The 22163-nt window shown below is 34.1% G+C and overlaps 2 protein-coding genes and 1 pseudogene across 3 annotated transcripts in view; 1 reads left to right on the plus strand and 2 right to left on the minus strand.

Moving 5' to 3' along the window:
• The window catches only part of LOC125873368 (uncharacterized), a 414450-nt gene extending 400535 nt beyond the window's left edge, over positions 1 to 13915 (minus strand). Inside the window, exon 1 of one of the 2 annotated variants that reach the window (XM_049554290.1) lies at positions 13912 to 13915. The gene's annotated coding sequence lies outside the window, so the exon portion shown is untranslated. Of the gene's footprint in view, positions 1 to 4783; positions 4788 to 13911 lie in introns of those variants that run through there. The other variant, XM_049554289.1, reaches the window with a different exon arrangement.
• Positions 1 to 22163, minus strand: part of LOC125873377 (vacuolar protein sorting-associated protein 27) — a 1193133-nt gene that overhangs the window by 708049 nt on the left and 462921 nt on the right. The gene's annotated exons all lie outside the window — the stretch shown is intronic.
• LOC125873757 (calmodulin binding protein PICBP-like) lies at positions 9716 to 11162 on the plus strand (annotated as a pseudogene).

A 22163-nucleotide genomic window follows, 5' to 3' on the forward strand; every position in this document is an offset into this window, starting at 1 on the left:
AGGAATAATTTTAGATAGCTAAACATGAGAAAAGACTGAAAACCAATATTTAAGAGTGGGTTCGCGACACGGAGAGGCATTTAAAATTTGGTTTCGAAAATGACTTTTGAGGTAGAACACTCCGTGTCAGCTCCGCGACGCGAAACTGAAATTTCAGATCTGGGCACTAGGCGTGTGAAGCGCGACTACCTTCAAATTTCGTTCGACGAAATTCTTCTTCGGTTTCTAACCCCAATTCGCCTTAATTCGATTCTTTTTCTCAATTTCTCTTTATATTTAGATACCTAGCACATGTACACTAGAATCTAACTCTAATCCCTCTATAAATCAACACATTAACCTCAATAACTTCTCAATCTCAGCTCAATTCAAGAACGAAAGAAAATTCATGAATACATAACAAGAACATCAAAGCTTCAGCTTTTAGAACGAATTTAAAGCTGAAATTAACATGATTGGCGTATGTGTGAACAAATCCAACACTATAGAAGCTTACATACCTGAATGAATCATCTTCTTGAAGAACTTGAAGGAAAATCTGGAAAGAAGAACCCTAGCCTTAGCTTTTCTTGAATTTCTTGAGCGTAGAATCTTTGGAGTGAATGAGAGGGTTTGATTTGTGAAAACTGATTTTCTACACATTTAGGGCAATTTAGATGACCTTCTAAGGATATTTAGGACTAAAATACCCCTATAGAAATAATTAAAATGAGCTGGGAATCGGAATTATTTTCCACCAGGCAGTGAGGTCCGTGTTGGCTCCGCGTCGCTGAGCTGCTGCCAGGTTTGGGCGACGTTAGTAAATCGATCATAACTTTTTACTCAGAGCTCAGAATAGACCAAAATTTGTGGCGTTTGAAATATAACTCGAAGGGATTTAATTTAATATCTTATGGGTCTCCTAAATCCTTTCGTACTAAAATTTATGGTCACTTGAAGTTGACCCAAAATTTAAGAAAACCAAGGAATGACTTGAATGTTTTTCTCTGTGATTCTTCTTGGAACTCAAGGTGCTACACCTACTGACCTTAACAGTTAGGAAATTTTAAATTCCTTTCAAAAATATCACTCACTATGAAGAACAGTTCGAGTCCCAGTTCGAAAAAAAATTCTGGGGTGTTACAATATCTCCCCCTTAGGATCGTTCGTCCTCGAATGATGATTGGTCTGGGTACGGAAATGGTTTACTCTTACTAAGGTCTGAGTCTATTGGTCTGCTCTTACTATGTCCAAGATTAACTCAAATCCTTAAGTTCAGATTCTATACTTCTCTATAGGGAATCTCATCTCAAACTATTACTTTTTATCACCACATTCAATCTCTAACAACTCCATGGACTCCTACTAACCAACTCCTTAAGAAATTCTTAACACATAACCTGATTTCTCATATTATCATCTACCCCTTAGGTCTAAAGCTAACACTTGAAGGCTATGGACCTATTGCACATTGACAACTCAATTATGCTATCTAGGCACACATGGAAAATTATAACTTAATTGGAACCTCATCCGGTAACGTACCGTCTCGACACACCTCTTAATGCTCTTGTTACTCTTGTGACTTAGCCACACTTCACTTCCCTTATCTAAACGTTAGGGTCTCTAACTTGTACCACTAATATATATTGCAGCTAATCACCTCGATTTCTTCAAGTCTTCTAGATAAAATCTTAAGATTAACATCATCACCCTCATGTTGCCATTCCTTTTATCATGACACTCATCTCAAACTCAAGCTTAATGTTTATGACTAAACCCTAATATTATTATGATTGCTCGCTTACTATACTAACTTATAACTACTAGATACAAATTCAGAAGCACTCGTCCACTAGGACCTTATGACAAATAGTTAATCGTCACCTCTTAGTCTTCATACTTACAATTACTATCACCTTCGACTTCGCAACATAAGAACTATTCACTCATTCACTATATATCAATGCCTAATTAGTTCTATTACACTTTGAATATTATGGGCTCTCCCTCAAAATCATAAGCCTAGCTTAGATCTATAACCTCATGAATACTCCTTCTCTTCTATTCACCACTTACACTTAGTCATTTCCTACACAATGACACTTCATCACCAACTCCTTTCTAACTACAACACACTCTACCTCCTATGATGAAACCTTCACAACTCATCACTTCTTAGTCTACCCATAAGGGAAAACTCCTCATTACTAACTTACTAGGTACATGACTATAGTAACACAGCTTGTCACAACACCATCTTCGTTACTTAGATTACTAAACCTCTACATACTTTCCTCTAACTCTGGGCTCTTTCACTACTACTGCTCATGATCTCATAACTCATGTTATCCTTCAGGGTGAAAATACTACCCAAGCTCTAAACATACTTCCTCATAAGGATCTCTACTGAAACGAGGCTTAAGGAAAAGAGTACAACTCACTTTTACCTCAAACGCACGATTCAAATGAATACGGGTGCATTCCTATGAAACTCAACACTTAACTCACTCATGGGCTCCTCTCAAGCCCCTCTGAGGTCTCTTGACTTCCCCAAGAATTTTGGTAAGAGCAACTCATTGATAAGGGACTGACTTTTGTTTTCAACCACCTCTAGTATGATGGGTAGTCAAATGATTCTGAGAAACGCACGAGTAAGAATAAAATATCTATGAAATAGCTCTATTGCACGATTAAGAGTATGAAATAAGGGAAACTTTTCTTAAATGTCTGTAGTCCCTCGTTTATAGAAGTGGGGCCCTCCAACCATAAACAAGATCCTACTGCCACGGCTTCATAGACACCCTAGGACACTTAAACTTTGTGCTCTGATACAAAGTTTATGACGACCCGAGCCTACACCCTGAACGCGGCCGGCACTCGAAAACCATTACTGGTCCCGAAGCAAACCCTCATCCTGGCTGACTACAAGCGAAAGACAAACTCAAGCATACAAAAGCTTAAAACTGAAATAAAAGTTCATAAAATTTAAATACAAACTTTAAGTTCAAAGAAAACTCTGTATAACAAAGTATATACAACTCGCCATAAAAATGCAACTTAAGACTTTAAAACATTTAATAAAATAAATGAATAATACAGACTTCTCAACTATATTGACTATCTATGAAGCCTCTAACTAATAACGTTGGAAATTGGAACAAGACCCACGACATCCTGACTGAACTGAAAAATAATGAAATCCTCCAGAAGCAAGGAGGCTAACCATATCTAACTCGAACTCTCGGATGTATCAATGAAGCTCCCGTTGATGATCCTGAATTCCTCTGTCTTCATCATGAAAAGATGCAGGTCAAATGGCTCAGTACATGGAATGTACGAGCATGTAAGAGAAATTCTAAAGCATAACATAAGCTTGAAACTTGATAAAAAGGAAACATACTTACCTCTTTTCAATCTTACTCAACTCAAGGATACTCAAAACTACTCAAACTTACTCAACTCAAAAGTATTCAAGGATAAGATACTCAACTCAGAGATATGATACTCGACTTAAAAGGTATGACACTCGACTCAAAGATTAGATACTCAACTTCAAAGATATGATACTCGAATTGAAATACTACTCTGGATACTCAACTCATGAATACTGAGCTAAACTCATTTCATTATAAAGAAGTTTAAACTGAGTGCAATATAAAGAAAAGGAAAATTGTTTAAAACATGATGTCAACTAATAATCATAAATTCATAAAAGACATACCATGCTCCCTCTTAAAGTCTACTTGTGCAATGCATAAATGAAGTCTCATACCCCCATTCATACTAAGCAGAACCCCTTGAGGAATCATGCAAATACTGTTGTGGGAGTTTCTCTAATCGACAACCACCACTATGAACCTAAGTGGTGATACAACATCTTTCATACGCTGCCAGAACTGTCATATACTTTGCCGCCATAAAGAACCCTTAACTTAGTGGATCCACTAGCTTTACCTATCTGATCATCTAAAAAGTATGACCCATTAATACCCATGATGGCTACATGGTTTATGGAGACTTGAGTTAATAAGAACTCGCATCCCCATATCGGTGCTCAATACTACTCCCAAAAATATACTTAGCTCAAATGTTTTAAAACAACTTCTTTCTTTGGTTTGAGATAATTACTCAAAACTTAGCTTAAAAGCTCTCTTGGAATCAATGGTCCCTTTCTTGCTCAAAATTCTTTTGGAAATCTCAATTTCCTCTCATCTTAAATGTGAAAACATTTGCTCTTGGGAATACTTAGTTCCCATATATCATTTTAAAGAAAATGAACTTTACTCTTACTCTTTACTCAACTTCAAAGCTTAAGTCTTAAAACAAAGTTTAAACATTTGTAAAAGACTTCTTAAAATATGGTTCATGTCGAATTATGGACATGAACGACTCAATGCAAGGTTTTCAATAACCATATATCGAACTCAGTACTTGGAACTCAAGAACTTCAATGATACTACTAATTTTAAGAATGCTCAACTCAGAGTTCATGCGAAATTATGAGCATGAACTACTCAACTCAATGGCTCAAAGATACTTCTCATCTCAAGACTGTTCGACTTATAATGTTCATGAGGAATTATGAGCATGAAATATTCAACTCAAGGATTCAACATACTTCTCAAAAGAGATTAGGAACTCAACACTTGAAAGCTTAGCACTTGAAGATACCACTTCTTTGAAAGATGCTCAACTTACGAAGTTCATGCGGAAATGTGGGCCTAAAACAACTCAACTCGAGGGTATATATACATAATAATATGGAACTCATGTATACGACTCTTCTCATTCTCTGACATACTTCCTCAAAACTTAGTTTCAATCGATAGTTGATCTCAAAGGATTCACAATCTGAACTCAAAGGCTTTCTTTAACTCTACTCTTAACTCTCTCTTGAATGTGAATTATGAATTCAAGAGTTATAGTTCATGATATGAAAGATCTCGTGATGACAAGGTAGACTCATGAATACATTCTTCTCACTCTCATACTCACTTGCTCGAGTCTTGAAACTAGTTACTAGAAATTGTAGAAGACTCCTCAAAAGACTCAAAGGGACTTTCCCAAAATGTTTGAAATAACTCCTAAGGCTTCACTCTCAACTCTACCTTGAATGTGATTTATGATATCAAGTTTGTTATTTTTTATGGGAAAGGTCTCATGATGTTTAGGAATGATTTTAGATAGCTAAAATGAGAAAAGACTGAAAAACCAATATTTGAGAGTGGGTCCGCGACGCGGAGAGGCTTTTAAAATTTGGTTAAAAAAATGACTTTTGAGGCAGAAAACTCTGTGTCAGCTTAGCAAGGCAAAAGTGAAATTTTAAATCTGGGCACTAGGCGCGCGAAGCTCGACCACCTTTAAATTTTGTTCGACGAAATTTCTTCTTCTATTTCTAACCCCAATTCACGTAAATTCGTTTGACTCCGCGTCGCGGAGCTGTTGCCAGGTTTACGAGACGTTAGTAAATATATCATAACTTTTTACGCAGATCTCAAAATGGAGCAAACTTGGGGGAGTTGGGAAGATAACTCAAAGGGATTCAATTTAGTATCTTATGGGTCTCCTAACTCTTTCTGTACTAAAAGTTATGGTCACTTGAAGTTGACCCAAAATTTAAGAAAACTAAGGAATGACTTGAATGCTTTTCTCTTTGATTCTTCTTGGAACTCAGGGTGCTACATCTACTGACCTTAACACTTTGGAAACTTTAAATTCCTTGCAAAAATATCACTCACTACGAAGAATGGTTCGAGTCTCAGTTCGAATTTTTTTTTTCTGGGGTGTTACACTGCCTCAAGAACTATTATCGTTATAGCAGACAACTCTTCATACACTGCTGGGAGTTTCAACGCCTTGTAGACATCAAACACTTCCACTTTTTCTTGTGCCCGCATAGTAAGTTGACCGGCTGCTACATGTATCATAGCACGCCCTATAGCCAAGAAAGGTTTTCCCAAGTTGAATGGCACCTCAGGATCTGGCTCAAAGTTCAGCACCACAAAATCTATCAAGAAGATCAAAGATCCCACTTGTACCAAGACATCATCCACAACACCGTCTGGTCTAGCAACGGATCTATCTTCCAACTGCCAGATAATGGTGGTGGGTTTAGGACTACCCAACCCCAACTTTTTGTACAGTGATGTCGGTATCAAGTTTATACTCGCTCCAAGATCACACAAACCTCGCACATGGATGTTATGCCCTATAGTGAATAGAACCGTAAAGTTGCCCGAATCTTTCAGTTTGGTAGGCAACTTATCTTAAATTTGGGAGCTGCACTCTTCAGTAAGTGCTACAGTTTCATATTCAGTCAGCCTCCTCTTATTTGCCACTATTTCGTTCACATAATTTGCATACTTAGGTATACCCTGAAAACATCTACCAACGGCAAATTAATGTGAACTTTCTTTAAAAGAGAGAGAAACTTACAAAAAAATTCATCCTCCTTCTGCTCTTTAAACTTCATAGGAAATGGTGGAGGTGGTTTCACTATTGGTTGCACTTTTTCCTCTTGTGCAACAGTCTCACTCTCCTTGGGTTCACTCTTTTTGCTAGCAGATTCAACATTCCGCTTCTTAGGGGCCAACTCCTCCAACTACAACCCGCTTCATGCACCTACCTCATTCCCTTGCCTGGGATTAGGATCAGTGTTTCCCGGCAAACCTCCCTGGGGTCGTGAGATTTGGGCACTAGCAAATTTCCCAAATTGTTTCTCCAGGTTCTGGGTAGCTAACTGGTTATTTCTCACATCTACAGCTAACTGCACCTAATCAGCCATGATCTTATGCAACATCTCCTCCATGCTCATGTTACTTTGTTGATTATTGGGCTGCTCCCGTTGGGCTGTTGTTGATACCCATGTGCATTCCCCTGGGGTCTATATTAATTCTGGCCATGGGCCTGATTCTAATTTCCTCCCCAGGAAAAAATTGGATTATTCCACAAATTAGGATTGTAGGAGTTCCCATAATTTTGATGACCTCCTCCACATTGTGCATCACCTAAAAAATTTACAAAATCGAGGTTTTCTCCACATACCTCCGCATTGTTGTCTCCTTCTCCACAAATTTCATACCAAGTGGGTGGTTGTTGTACTGCATTTACCTGAGCAGGTTGTTGTCCCACAGATATGTTGCTGAAGTGAGTGTTCATAATGTTCTGCATTGCAGCTATTTGTGTAGTTAATGCAGTCAATGCATCTACCTCCAACATTCCAATAGTATTCTGTACCACAGGTTTAGCTCCTCCTCCATTCCACTCGAGGTTACCCTGTGAAATCTGGTTTAGCAGGGTGAACAACTCAGCATAAGTCTGCACCAAATCATGTCCACCTGTAGCTGAATCAAGTAAAATCTTGGTGTTAGGTTCCAATCCTTCAATGAAGGTATGGACCAACACCTCGTTAGCCTGATGATGGTGCAGACAGCTCAACAACATCGATTTAAACCTGTCCTAAGCCTGGTACAAGTTCTCTCCTCCTTTTTGTCAGAAACTCAGTATGTTACTCCTTAGTTTAGCTGTTTTTCCAGATGGGAAAACCTAATAAGGAACTTTTGTGCAAGATCGTCCCATGAGGTTATGGAATTAGCGGGCTCAAAATTTAGCCATCTTTTTTCTTCCCCTAACAAAGAAAAGGGAAATAAAGTGAGCCTCACGTAATCTTTGTTTACTCCAATTGAAGTGTAAGTGTCACTGATTTCGAGGAAATTCTGCATATGAACTTGTGGATCCTCGTACAATAAACCAGTGAATTGTCCATTTGTGTGCAATAGTTGTACCATTCTCTGATTCAGTTCAAATCTTCCACCAGCTTCAAGTTTCTGAATGCATGAAGTCACAGTGTTGGTGCATGGGATTGCCACGTCTCTCACTTTCATCTCAGCCATCAGTACAGGTTCTTCCCACTCAACTCTTTCTACAAGAGTTGTTGGTTCACTAGCAACCAGAGGGATGGGTAAGTGAGTTGTCTTTGCTTCTCGGGTAATGAACAAATCTTTCTGGTTCAGCTAGAGGCTCTACCAAGTCCTGATCGTCTTCCAATTTGAAAGTTCCACACAACCTGCAAAATGAGATCAAGTTGTCAACACATGCTTTTTAACTTCAGAAATTAGACAAATCAAATGCTTTCTAATTCTAAAGTCCCCGGCTGCGGCGCAAAAACTTGTTGCGTCCAATCTCACACGCAAGTGTACATGCTTATTCAAGTATTAAAGTAGCTCTTATTAAGAGTCGGGTATCGTACCCACAAAGAGTTACAAGTAGAATAATTTGATTTTTCCAATACTTTCAATTAAACACAAGTGTTATCAAGATTAAAGGAGTGATTGATTTTATAATCTACAATTTAACTAAAAGCTAAACAAAAGTGATTCAATTTCTAAAGGGTTCGAAGAATGATTGGGTAAAGTCTAGAGTTGTAGCTTACATTAGGAATCATGAATATTATATTGCTAAATGGATATTCATCAATTATCGAAACAAGGATCATAGGGTTAAATATATGATTATGGCCTTCCGACCTCTAATCGCCTACGATAAATGGAAACCTAACTACATCGTTGAGTGGGAATAGGTTGGACCAATTACCAAGAATTACGATTTCTTCCTCTCTAATGACCCAACAAGGTCTCTAGGTATTTCCCTATCCTAGATAGAAATTAACTCTAATTCTTAACATAAAATGATGCTTCTCATACCCCACGTTCTATCCTTTTAATCCTCTTCCGAGTTCAATTCAGATAAGATGTTTATTTCAGTGGTGATCAAGCAAGAAATATGAAAAATACACTACAACATTTTAGGACTACGGCCACCCTAGAAAAGTGTTGTCTAAACTAGAAAAAAGTGTGCCCTTTGATAAAAGGCTACACTTTTTGAATTTTGACAACACTTTTTTGGGCTAGCCTAGAGAGGTGTAAACTTTGACTTTAGACAACACTTTGCAAATGTTGTCTTATTAGCTACGCTTAAAAGCGTAGTCTAAAAGGAAAAGAGGCCACGCTTTGCTTCCACGCTTAAAAGTGTTGCCTTATTATCTACACATTCAAGCATAGCCTAAAAGGCCATGCTTTGCAGCTACGCTTAAAAGTGTTGCCTTATCAACTACACTTTCAAGCATGGCCTTTTCTTCCATATTGGCCACGATTTTAAAGTGTTGCCTTTCCTATCTTTATTTATGACAACACTTTGAAGTGTAGTCCTTGCCTATGTGCATACCACAATTTACAGTCCTATGGCTACACTTTTAAGTGTGGCAATATTATTTTGGCTATAAAAGATTTATATGCCACAATTTCTAATTAAAAAACACCAATACTGTTTTGCAATAAATAAACTCAAGCATCAAATTAGTGAATAAGTATTTCAAATATATAGATTTGCAATAAACATCAAAAGATAGTATGTCTTGTGTACATACACATACTTACAAAGCAATATTCTAAATATGTGTACACAATAATAGTTCAAAAAGTACTCTTACAATAGTCCAATATATTCTAGCAATGAATATATTTCACAAAATCAAAAATAACATATTCAAACTTTTACAATAGTTCAAAAACTCTTCATCATCCACTTCAATGAGATCAAATTGACTTGTGGCGACCCTTCAAATTTGATCACCTCCATTTCCCTACACATTTAAAATAAAATTAAAAATTAAAACAAATTATGTACAAAAAATCAGATTGCAGCATATGAGCATGTAGAGCCTGATCATTGACATATGATTTCGGATGAATCTATAGAATTGGACATCAAAGTGATCCGTGGAGCTGATGAAGATAATCACAAGGATAGCGGCAACAAGTGTTGTGCAACAGAAAGTTCTGATTCATTTTTCAGTTGTTCTAAAAGAGAGTCAATCACTACAAATCAGGATGCAAACAACCAAGATATTGAAGCGTGTAAGCTTTTAGCAGTTAAGCTAGTACGAGAAGCAATCAAGAGAATTCTTCTTCTAGAAGTTCAAGATCACTCATATAATCAATTAGCAACAAGTAGTGAATGTAAGTCATGAGCACTTCTATTGTTCTACATGTGATTGCTTAGTCTCCTCTCCTTATGTATTAAATTTTCTATGAATTATTGATATAAGTATTCACTATACAACAGTGTGTAATGAAGAGAACTCCAACGAGTCAGACACCAAGAATGAGGAATGTGATAAGGCATATAAGTGAGATGAAGGAAGTATTACCAGAGAAAACATTGACAGCCCTCATGAGAAACAGGAAAACGAAGAACGAGTCATGAAAAAAGCTGAGAAAAAAGGCATTATCCTCTGACAGAAGCTGGATGAAGTAGCAAGCACTTCAAGTGACAAGGGATCAATTGAAATAGATGAGTCTGGTGATTCAAATGATGATTCTCAAAGAGGAGCATCTTCTACTATCTCAAACTTAGGCAACGATAGTGATGAAACATAGGAAAATAACATGAATCTCTCTGAATATGAGGCCACAGAGACTATTACTGCATCTAGTGATAAGAACGAAAAGATAACAGAAGCATAAGACGAAGACGGAACATACATAAAACAGGTGAAAAAATAGAAGCACAACAGCATTTGGCATTTGATATCACAACATATTCTTTCAGATGATGTATCAAAAATAGGGAATGAACAACTCGATGAGATAAATAACAACAAAACACTAGCTGAAACGAATACAAACACCTCTCCTTAAGATTTGTTAGAAGAAAAGGTTGATATAAGCCACAATGGGAGAACTTTCAGCATAAATTATGTTGTCAATCTCATAAGAGAAGCAATTAGTCAGATCCTAACAACACCGATTCGAGATGATTCATCCAATACACAGAGTGTCACTAATGACATTCTTCAAGATGAAGAGATACCAAAAACTGATCATACAGATGACAGAGAGTAAAATAGTACAAATTCACTCTACGAAAGCTTGAGACATCGTGACAGTCAATTAGAAATAACAGATTTTGTTGCTAATAATACTATCACCGAGAGTAAATTTGAGCTACCAAAGTTCAAGAACTGGAGCAAGCTGAAGAAATTGATCCTCCTTAAGAGATCAATAAAGGTATTGGAAAGAGCTCGAAAAGTCAATCCACAACCCCTCAACTTTTCCCCTGAACCAACTCACTATATTATTATTCAATCGTTTGCTACTCGACTAAGACAAAAATCAGGCTAAAAATGATATACCTATTGGCCTTACGACTCCTATTATCCCTACCAAGCAAGGACTGCCAGATGGAGCCACAACTACACACACAAATCAGCAACCAATGGGAAGAAGAACTACAGGTTGAACCACCACACTATGGGAAGACCTGGTTCACGACAAGAGAAGACATGGAAAGACCAACAATATCAGCCTAAGGCACAGTTAGGTAAGACACTTAACTCTACTATTTCTACTCATAATAACTATAATAATCTTATTGTGCAGGAACAAACCAACATACAAGAAGAACAAGAAAACCATCTTCACAATTTGATACATCAATAAAGGAAATACATCAACAAACAAAACAAGGATGATTTGAATGAAGAACAACTAGACAAAGTTGAGGAAAATACAGTTGAGTGGTTCAGAAGAGAGAAAGATAAAGCAAAGCCTCAAGGAACCAACAACACCACAACCCATGGCAAGTGAAAACCTTCAGAGGTTTCTCAATATAAATTCCAGATCAATCATGCCAAAACTAGATCTACTTTGAAAGATTCAAACATGAAGTTAGAAAGCTTGCAGATTAACTGCATTAATAAGTGAACTACCACAAAGAAACTGAGAGGACTAATTAGCTAACTATCACAAATTTGCAATCACATAGGATATAGTTCTTTAGGATACTAATTTTCTAACTTATTTCTCTAAAAAAAGAACATTTGAAAAAATACAAAATACCTTTTGAAGAACTGGATCATGAGTTAACCCGGAAGAATGTGGAAGATTTTGGCCTTTTACAGCTTGTGCACTACTCGCATCAATAGGTGAAGTAATGTTAGATTGAACACACCCTGGCATATCTCGAACATTCAATTCAGGGATGTTTTGAGGCAATTGACTAACGAAATGTCACATTTCTTCTCTCATTTCATTCATTTCTTCTTTTAGAGAAGTGATTTCATTGGCTTGTTTCTGTTTTAGCTCGTTAGTTTCCCCATCTTTCTTCAAAGAACTTGTTGTCACTGATCTACCATAGCACCTAAGTCGACCAGGCTGCTCCTTTCCAAACACTGTCGTAAAAGCATCATATGATGTTTCCCCAGAATTTTGGTGATTCGAAGTTCAGCCTATTGAATAAAATTGACATCCATATTAAATGTAAGTAATTCTTTCTTTCCAGATTAAATGAGTTTATGATTCATTAAGTTTATTTAATTGACATCCCTTCCAAGCAAACTGTCCAACGACTCAAGCATACTAAAATAAATAGTTGTTGCCATTTATTTCATACTATGACAATGCTTATAAAGTGTAGCCTATACCATTAAAGAGTACGCTTTACAAGTGTTGCCAATATTATCGATGCCAAAAGTTAATAATTTAGGCTACATTTTGAAAGCGTTCCCAAAAATATTTTAGGCAACACTTTACAAGTGTTGTCCAAATTTAGTGTGGCCGTAGGCCTAAAATGTTGTAGTGACAATAACATAAGAGTGATTCATATGATAGTTAATGTCAATCCATAAAACTTCAATAATTTACAATCATCCTATAGCCACATCCCTAGAACTAGGGAAATTAGCTACTCATATCAAGAATTTTAATTAAGCAATGTTCAAATAACATAAAGAGATCGAAATAAAAGAGTTTAGGAATGAACCCTAAAAACAGATGAAATAGGTCTCCAACTCGTCGTTCTTCAAAACCCTAAAAAACAATAATTAATAAAATAAAATATGAGTCTATTTATACTGAAGCCGGAACGACCAAATTTGGCACTTTGAGGCACGACACAGAGCGGTTGTTAAACTCTAGTTTGAGGACTTCTTCTCTTCTCCGCGATGTAGGGCTGTCACAGACCGTTCTGTCTCAAATGATAATTAGTGAGTAAGAATGAAATCCCTCTCCACAACGCGGAGAGGGTACAAACCTTCCTTGATCTTTTATTTTTTCCTTCTTCTTTCTTGCTTATTTTTAACTTGGATCCTCTCGTACTTACCAATGCCCATTTCAGTGCTTGTTCCTTCATTTAAACTCACCTACACAACTAATCATGTTGGTTAGTATAGATGCATTCAAAAGACTCGACACAACTATAAATTAACAGAAAATGATTCCGAACTTAGCCAAAATGTGGGTAGTATCTGGTTCCTAGGCATATAAAATATGCCTAAGATGACCCATATATCATTTTAAAGAAAATGAACTCAACTCTGATCTTTCTCAAATTCAAGTGCTCAAGTCTTAAAACAAGTTTAAAGTGATTGTAAAAGACTTCTCAAAATATGGTTCATGCTAAATTATGGGTGTGAACGACTCAATTCAAGGTTTTCAATAACTATACATATAATTCAATACTCAGAACTCAACAATTCCAAAACTCAAGAACTGGATATTACTACTCATCTCGAGAATGCTCGACTCAGAGGGTTCATGCGGAATTATGGGCATGAACAACTCAACTCAAGGACTTCATCATACCACTCATTTAAAAAATGCTCAACTCATAGGGTTAATGCGGAATTATTGGCATGAACAACTCAACTCAAGGACCTTCAATAAGTAACATGTAATAGCCCCCTAATTAGGAATATAATTTCAACGGGTTAGGAACTTAATACTCAAGGCTTAGAACTTGAAGATACTACTCCTCTCGAAGATACTCAACTTAGGGAGTTCATGAACAATTTATGTGCATGAATGACTCGACTCAAGGTCTACATAACAATATGGAACTCATGTATACGACTCTTTTCATTCTCATGCTTACTTCCTCAAAACTTAGTTCAAATCGATAGTTGATCTCAAAGGATTCACAATTGAACTCAACGACTTTCTTGAACTCTACTCTTAACTCTTTCTTGAATTTGAATTATGAATTTAAGAGTTATGATTCATGACATGAAGGATATCGATGATAATGTAGACTCATGAATACATTTTCCTTATTCTCATACTCACTTACTTGAGTCTGGAAACAAGTTATTAGAAATTGTAGAAGACTCCTCAAAGGGACTCAAGGAACTTTCTCAAAATGTTTGAAAGAACTCTCAAGACCTAACTCTACCTTGAATTTGAATTATGAATTCAAGGTTATGAATGATTTCTAGGTGTTTAGAAGTAGTTTAGAGTAGTTAGAATCAATAGTGATTGAAGGAATCCTTTTAAAGAACTCAGACAAGCAAAACAATGGAAAAGGGGTGGGGGCGGTGACCCTTGCGCACTAAGTGGCACAGGGAGACAGCCCTCTACCTATATACACTCTATGTTGGTGAAATGGTGCGGCGGCGCGCCAGCCCATTCCAAGAAAACCCCGACGAATTTCTTTGCTCGTTTTCTCACCCTAGTTTGCCTAGATTCGAATGGTTTCTTTCTCACTCACTTAGATTCGAATACCCAACCTAAGTATACACTAATCTACTCAAAACAACCCTCAAATCACTAACTTTCATCTCAAGAATTCCTCAAAACCTCAACAAAAAAAGATTTAGAAGAACACTCATCAAGAACTTAAATTGCTCAATATTTATGGATAGATTCGCAAAAGAAATTCATGATTGGTGTGTGGGTGAACGAACCCAAGACTATGGAAGCTTACATACCTCAAAGAATAAGGTTCTTGGCGAAATCTTGAATTTCTTGAACGAACGCTTGGAACTTTGAACTTTTTCTCCTATTTTTCTCTTCTTGAACTTTCTTCTAAAACCCTAAGCGTAATTAGGATTTGTGAAAAATGAACCAAATAAGTTTAGACCCCTAAATATTACCATATTTCATTTTAATCTGATTGGATAAGGAAAAGACCAAAATACCCCTCATATTTTTCGATAACTTTTCTTAAATGAACAGTCTGTATTCAAAAGGGCATATCTTCCTCATACAAGCTCGTAAATTAGCAAACTCAGTGGCATTGGAAAGAGGACTTGGACATATTTCATTTGATATCTAATAGGTCTCCTTACTCATCCTGTATTGAAAGTTATGATCGTTTGAAGATGACCCAAACTTAGAAGAACTTAGGAATGGCTTGAATGAATTATTTTTAATTCTTTATGGAGCTCAAGGTGATATATCTAGTGACCTGACCTTAACACTTAAAAAATTTTAAATTCCTTGGTAAAATCTTATTCACAACGAAAAATGGTTCTAGTCTTAGCTAAAAAAAATTCGGGGTGTTACAGAAGAAGAAGCAGAAGTTCAGAATTTTCGTTGTTTTAAAATAAGAGGAAATCCCTCTATTTATAGAAAACAAAGGGTAATGTGCACAAATGTTTATTGTGCCTTATCGAAAAGGTCCCAACTCTTTGAAAAAGTCACAACCCTTCGGAAAGGTCACAATCTTTCATAAACTTCACAACCTTTCATTAAAGTCGCAACTCTTCATAAAAGTCACAACTTTTCATAAAAGTCACAACTTTTCACAAAAGGGGAAGGCTAGTTTTGGAAATAAATAAATTTAAAAGGAATCCTTGTTTCAGGAAACGCCACATAGGCGGGCCTAGGGTTCTCTTTATATATATATATATATATATATATATATAAACACGTGTGTTGCACGTGATTTCCTATTCAGAAAATTTAAGCGAAGATTTGAATAAATAAGTTTTGCACAAAATAATATTGCAGATTCTTTTGTCAATGTTCAATGTGGATCGTCATATATATCTTTTATTCACGCAAACCTATGAAGATGGTCAATAAAAAATTTTATTAGTTAAAAGCAATAATGTGTATATTTATTTCAATTTGATGAGGTTCAATCATGTGATTACTTGTATCTCACTAATATTACCTTATAGACGATATTTGTTGTGTATTTTTCTAGTCATCTAACCAGATGTACTTTGCATGTGTAATCCACGTTAATCTGTTTAGACATCATATGAACATATGGAGAACAACTACATTTTATTTTTTAGAACTATTTTTGTATATTAATTTTTATTTTATAAGTTATAATACAATAGATGACGTTCTTGTCTTGGCTCTCACATTTGACTTCTCAATTGACTGTGTACATAAATCAAAGATGGTTATTTGACTATCCATAGTTAACTGAGAAAGATTTCCTTTTTTTTACCGGGAAAACTAAAAATAAAAATTAAAGAATATATTCTATTTGAGAAATCATATGTATAATCACATGTTTATCTTACACCAACAAAGATATAGTTGATACACTTGTAAACAATTTTAAATTTATTCAACCAAGCATGATTCTTTCAAGGAAAAATAACAACACCGCATTATCACATATATAGGGCAGTATAATAATATGAAAAATTATTGGTCAAAAGTTTTTAAGGAAAGATGAAAGATAGAAATAATTAATATAATAACTATGAGAATTCATAATATTATAACTAAATAATGTAAAAGAGAGTGAATATTGTTTATAATAATTAGTAATAACTAAGAGAATTTATAATGTTATAACTAAAGATTTAATGTGCAATAGCTGAATTTCTAATAGATTTTATACTTACATAAATAATAGGTCTTTTAATTAATGTTACTATTTTTTTTGTAGTTATTAGATTTTAATTTAGTGTAGGGACAAAATGAAAATGTTTATTTCATATTAATGAATAAAAAATTATTATTTTAGTGATAAATTTTAAATGATTCATATATATTGACATATTTTCACATTTGTTGTGAGTTTTTTTTTAAAAAAAGAACTTGAAACATTTTAAAATAATATATTTGAAGTTAGAAGATCTTGTTAAATTGATAATACATTCATGACATATATAAATACCTAACCAAATATATTAGGTAGATAGATTTGCATTAATGAAAATATTATCTCAGAAAAATTAGCTATTTTAAATAATAAAAATTAAACTAATACAAACTTCAACTCGCGTTATTACAAGTCATATGAACTTTTCTTCATCGAAAATACTAAAATATTAAGAAATAGTAAATCAGTAAAACTAAAGGACAATGATTATATAGTAATAACTATTTTGATGCAAACTTCTTGACAATCTAAATCACATTAGAAACATTTATGAATAAAGTCATTCTTTTGTCTTGAGCATAAAAAAAATCGTTACAAGTCTCTAACTCTTGAGAAGTTTAATAAATTTGGAATAAGATATTCAGAAGCATATATCTTCATCACAAGAAAAATTATAAACAAAACCAAATCAATTTAGACTACATCATGTTAACATCATATATTGGAACATTACACACTAATGTATATACTAAGCGAAAAAATAATGATTATATTATCAAAATTATTTTCCTCAAGTACTCAAGGTTAAGAAATATACCATCTTAGGATAGAATGACTAACTTCATTAGAATAGTGGTATCTTATACTCCGCTAAACTTCGAACTCACTAAACGACAATAAATCACATGAAATTTTTAAAATGCAAGAAGAAGAGCTGAATATTGAAAAAATTGTGGTTGAAAAATGAGAGAGGTCCTCTCTATTTATAGTCAACAAAGGGTAATATGAACAAGTGTTTTTTGTGTCTTATATGAAGAGTCATGAAATTTTTGAGAAGTCACAACCCTTTGGAAAGGTCACAACTTATTGAAAAAGTCACAACTCCTTGGAAAAGTCACAACTCTTTAGAAAAGTCACAACTCATCGAAAAATCACAACCCTTTGAAAAAAGTCACAACTCATCGAAAAAGTCATAATCTAAGTCAGGGATATTATAGTAATTTAACATTTAAATTAGGAGTTTATTCTTTTAAGGTAACTAGTTTCACGGCACGTGCGTTGCACGTGTGTATTATATCATAAGTATACGATATTGAAAATTAGAATTAATATTACTAAATTAAAGTTTTTAGTAAATAATTATAATTGGAAGAACATTGGACAAGTGTTTTAAAATGATTAATATAAATTGTCATAGAGTTAATTATTTTTTAGACCAAAATGATCAGATATCATTGAAACATTTCAAAATTCATTCAAAATTTAAATATATGGAGAAATCCATATTTCTTTAGTAGTATCATATTTTAATTTACTCAATTTTGAAAATAAATTCAACCAACAAAATAGAAAAAAATTAATATATAAAAAATGTCACCAATATCCTTTCCTCTTGAGGTTATGACCATATATTATGAACACCATTTAAGTACAATTTTTCTCGTGAATATTCATAATTGAAATTAAGTATGTGCATGACACTAATAACGATTAACATAAATATTTTAATATTTCCTTTCTATATGTAATATATCTTTTACAAAATATTATTACTCAATTAATATTTGAGTAAGGTCATCATAGAGATGTAATTTTACGAAAAATGTAATTCTATAGTTTAACTCAACACTATTATAAGTAGAATGATATAGAGACAAAACAATATAACATCAAAAATTAGTTCTAAAGAAAATCGGGTTATTACATTAAAATATTGTTATAACAAATGATGGTTAAATAGAGGTTTGAGGGTCAGTCTATTATTAAGGTTGGCCAATTCTTTGTGTGTGTGTGTATATATATATATATATATTAGTAGCATAATTTAATGTTAATATATGAACAACATCACCTATGGTGAAAAATAATTCATTTCTTTAAGTTTCTACCGTATCTTTGCGAATTTGTTATCTTCTTTTTTTCTGCCGCATACATATCATATAGTTGTTGTCTAATCAAAGTATCTAGTATCTTATAGAAGTTGTATCGTGATATAAAATATTAAACATTTTCAATAAAAAGAAATAGATGATTAAATTTAAAGCATTTTTTAAAAGAATCTTTAATGTGATTGAAGATCATTTTATGATCAATCACTATTTTCTTATATAATTTTATATAGCTAGGAAGGAGTGTATCGTGTGACATAACATTTTCTCATATTAAAATGAACACAAAATAACAGAAAATTCATACTCAATATAAATATAAAAAAGAAATAATATATGGAACAATTCATTGCCAATAAAGAAGAAAGAAAAAAATATATGTTCATGCTATATTCACCGTAGTGCTCCATTTGATTAAAATCACCAATACTTAACTTTCTCCTATCATTTTTACTTACGTATCAATTAAAAAATTTATTATTATCATCATCATTATAATATCATATTACAAGTAAAAGTGATAATTTATTCTTGAAATAGTGGACTTAACATCAAAACTAATAATTCGATGGACTACGCAAATGCCCGTTGTTTTAGCAAAATTAGGTAGAAATTTTTTTGTTTGACGTAAAAGAATAAAAAATGGAAAAATAAATAAGAAATATCTTACCCCAATCATGTGTTGTTTTTGTATTTGTTTATTATAGTCTCTCCTACAATTTGATCTATTAATTTTATTAGAAAACCTAATTCACAATGTGCATATTCACCATTGTTCACTCATCATATCAATACTAACTATGAAATTCTCTCTCGAATGAAAATACATAAGAAATTAATTAAAGAAATGAAACAAGAAAAGGAAATGAAAATCCCTGCGCACTATATGTAAAAGTGTTTTGTATGAAGCAAAGTTCATAGCTAATTGAACATTTCTCTGTTATCTTCTAAATTTCAATGCTATGAACTTTGGTGAAACATATCAATGAATTGGGGATGAACCATTTAGGAAAATTTTAAAAGATCTCAAATTTTCATAGAAAATGAAATCCAGGAGTGAATGGTTGTGATTTATGACCAAATAAATATGAAGGGATGAAGGCGAAATTTTTGTGACTGTTCATAGGAAATTAGTCTTTTTGTAAGAAATAAAATATGTAGGTTAATTAAAAGGGTATTAATGTTCGTAAATGATATAAATAATATAGAAGTATGTATGTGGTGAAAATCATAAGAGAAAAATATGAGTGTTAATTGAAGAATGATTTTATACAATTTGTTCACCAACTCTTTCTTATGTGGTATCTCAAATTTCGTTGAATTTCGAACTTAATCAACAGTTCCAAATAACAATTGAGATTTTTTAAGAAGAAGAAGAAGAGCAGAAAACCTTTAAAATTTGTAGTTTGAATGTGAGAGGATACCCCTATATTTATAGCTAACAATTAGTAGTATAAATAACTGTCAATTGTGCCTTATTAAAAAAGTCACAACTTTTCGAAAAGTCATTGTTCATTAAAAAAGTCACAACCCTTTGAAAATATCCCAACTCATCAAAAATGGCACAACACTTTGGAATGTCACAACCCTTTTAAAAAATCACAAACCTTAGAAAAAATCACAACTCATCGGAAATGTCACAACCCGTCAAAAAAGTCACAACCCTTTGGAAAAGTCACGAATCATCAGAAAAGTAACAACCCTTTAATGTGAAAAGGTGTCTACTTGTAATATAATTAATTTAAATAAATAAATAAAATAAATGGATATTTTTAATTGGGGTATTATAGTAATTCAACATTCAAGTTTGGCAGTTCATGCTTTTAAGGTAGTATAGAAGATATAGATATAGGTAGATAGATGATATGAATTGCTGTTATTTTTCTAATTGAAGAATGCAAGTTCTAGTAAATCTAGGTCAGAAAAGAGGAGCCAGTCATCTTACATTTAACCGAATTAAAAAAATCATTGCTATGGTGGAATGTCTACTTTTAATAATTTCAATAGATAAAGAAGCTTTTAAAACTTATACTCCCCAAAAGTATTACTTGTTTAGAAAGAAATTTAGATTTAGGATATAACTTTATATCACACATACATTGAATTTAGTTAATCTGTAACACCTCGCTTTTTGAAAGAACTAGAAAGACTTAGAATTGGAAAGAAACTGTTTTTGGAAATAATCAAATTTGGAAAGTTTGACAAAGTTAAGCTAAGTATGAGTTTTTGGTCGACTTCAAATGACCATAACTCATAGCTCAAGATATGTTAGGTGTACTACCAGATACTGTAGTAACTATAGTTGGATTATCTTTCCAACGCCACCGAGTTTTCTCAATTTCGAGTTCGTATGAGGGAGATATGTCCATTTAAAGTTGGGTTGTCTAGACAAGGAAAGTCAAAACCGAATTTTAGAAGGGTATTATGGTCTTTTCACTACCCAATTAATTAAATTTGTTATTGGTAATTAAGTTGGGGATAAAACTGATTGGATTCAGTTTACACTTCATAAAACTAAGTTAGGGTTTTCAGAGAAGAGAAAAGAAGAGGAGAAAAAAGGAGAAAAGAGGAGAGGATCAAGGTGTTCGTCGAGGTTCTTGAGTTTTGTCGTGGATTTTCACCATGGGTTTGATCCCTAAGAGGTATGTATGCTTCCATAGTATTGGGTTTGTTCACCTACATGCCCAACATGTTATTTTCAGCTTAATTTCATTCTCAAAAGTTGAAGGATTTAAGTTCTTGGTAGGTTTTCTTGAAGCTTTTTCTAAATCTTGTTTTGTTGGGGTTTTGATGATTTCTTGAGATGAAAGTGATTGTTTTGAGTGGATTAGTGTGTACTTAGGTTGGGTAATTTAATATAAGGAAAACTGGAGAAAAGAAATCGATTAAAAGCGTTTAAGGTCAGAAAATGAGAGGAGAAGTTGGTCAGTTTTGCCAAGGGCAATGCTGGGGCGACGCGCCACCATTGCACCAGGAAGGCTGGGGAGACGTGCCCCCATTGCGCTAGAAAGGTTGGGGTGACGCGCCAGCAGTGCACCAGAAATGAACCCCAGTAACTTAGGGGTTGGCGCAGCGCGCCAGGAACGTGCCAGGGTCGCCTGCCCCTACCCTTTTTCGAAACTGGAGCATATATATCTGTTTAACTAACCTAACATGTGTAATTCATGAACTAAAAGAACTGCACAACTATTGTTCTGAATCATTGAAAGGATCTACGCAAAACAATGCTAAAATATTGATAATCTGATTAGGAACATTAATGTAACTAATTCATAATAATCTACTGAAATTCTAGAAACCCTAGGTCTAGATAATCTGAAGGGAATCAAAATCTGATTGAATTCTAGGGACCTAATGGGTGAAAGGAACCCAGTAGTGAAATCCCACATACCTAGTGATGAATTCCACGGAGAAATATTTCGATTTCGAGGAGGAAACTGATGAAAA

Source organism: Solanum stenotomum, chromosome 8 (genome assembly GCF_019186545.1).
Source record: "Solanum stenotomum isolate F172 chromosome 8, ASM1918654v1, whole genome shotgun sequence".
Lineage (NCBI taxonomy): Eukaryota > Viridiplantae > Streptophyta > Magnoliopsida > Solanales > Solanaceae > Solanum > Solanum stenotomum.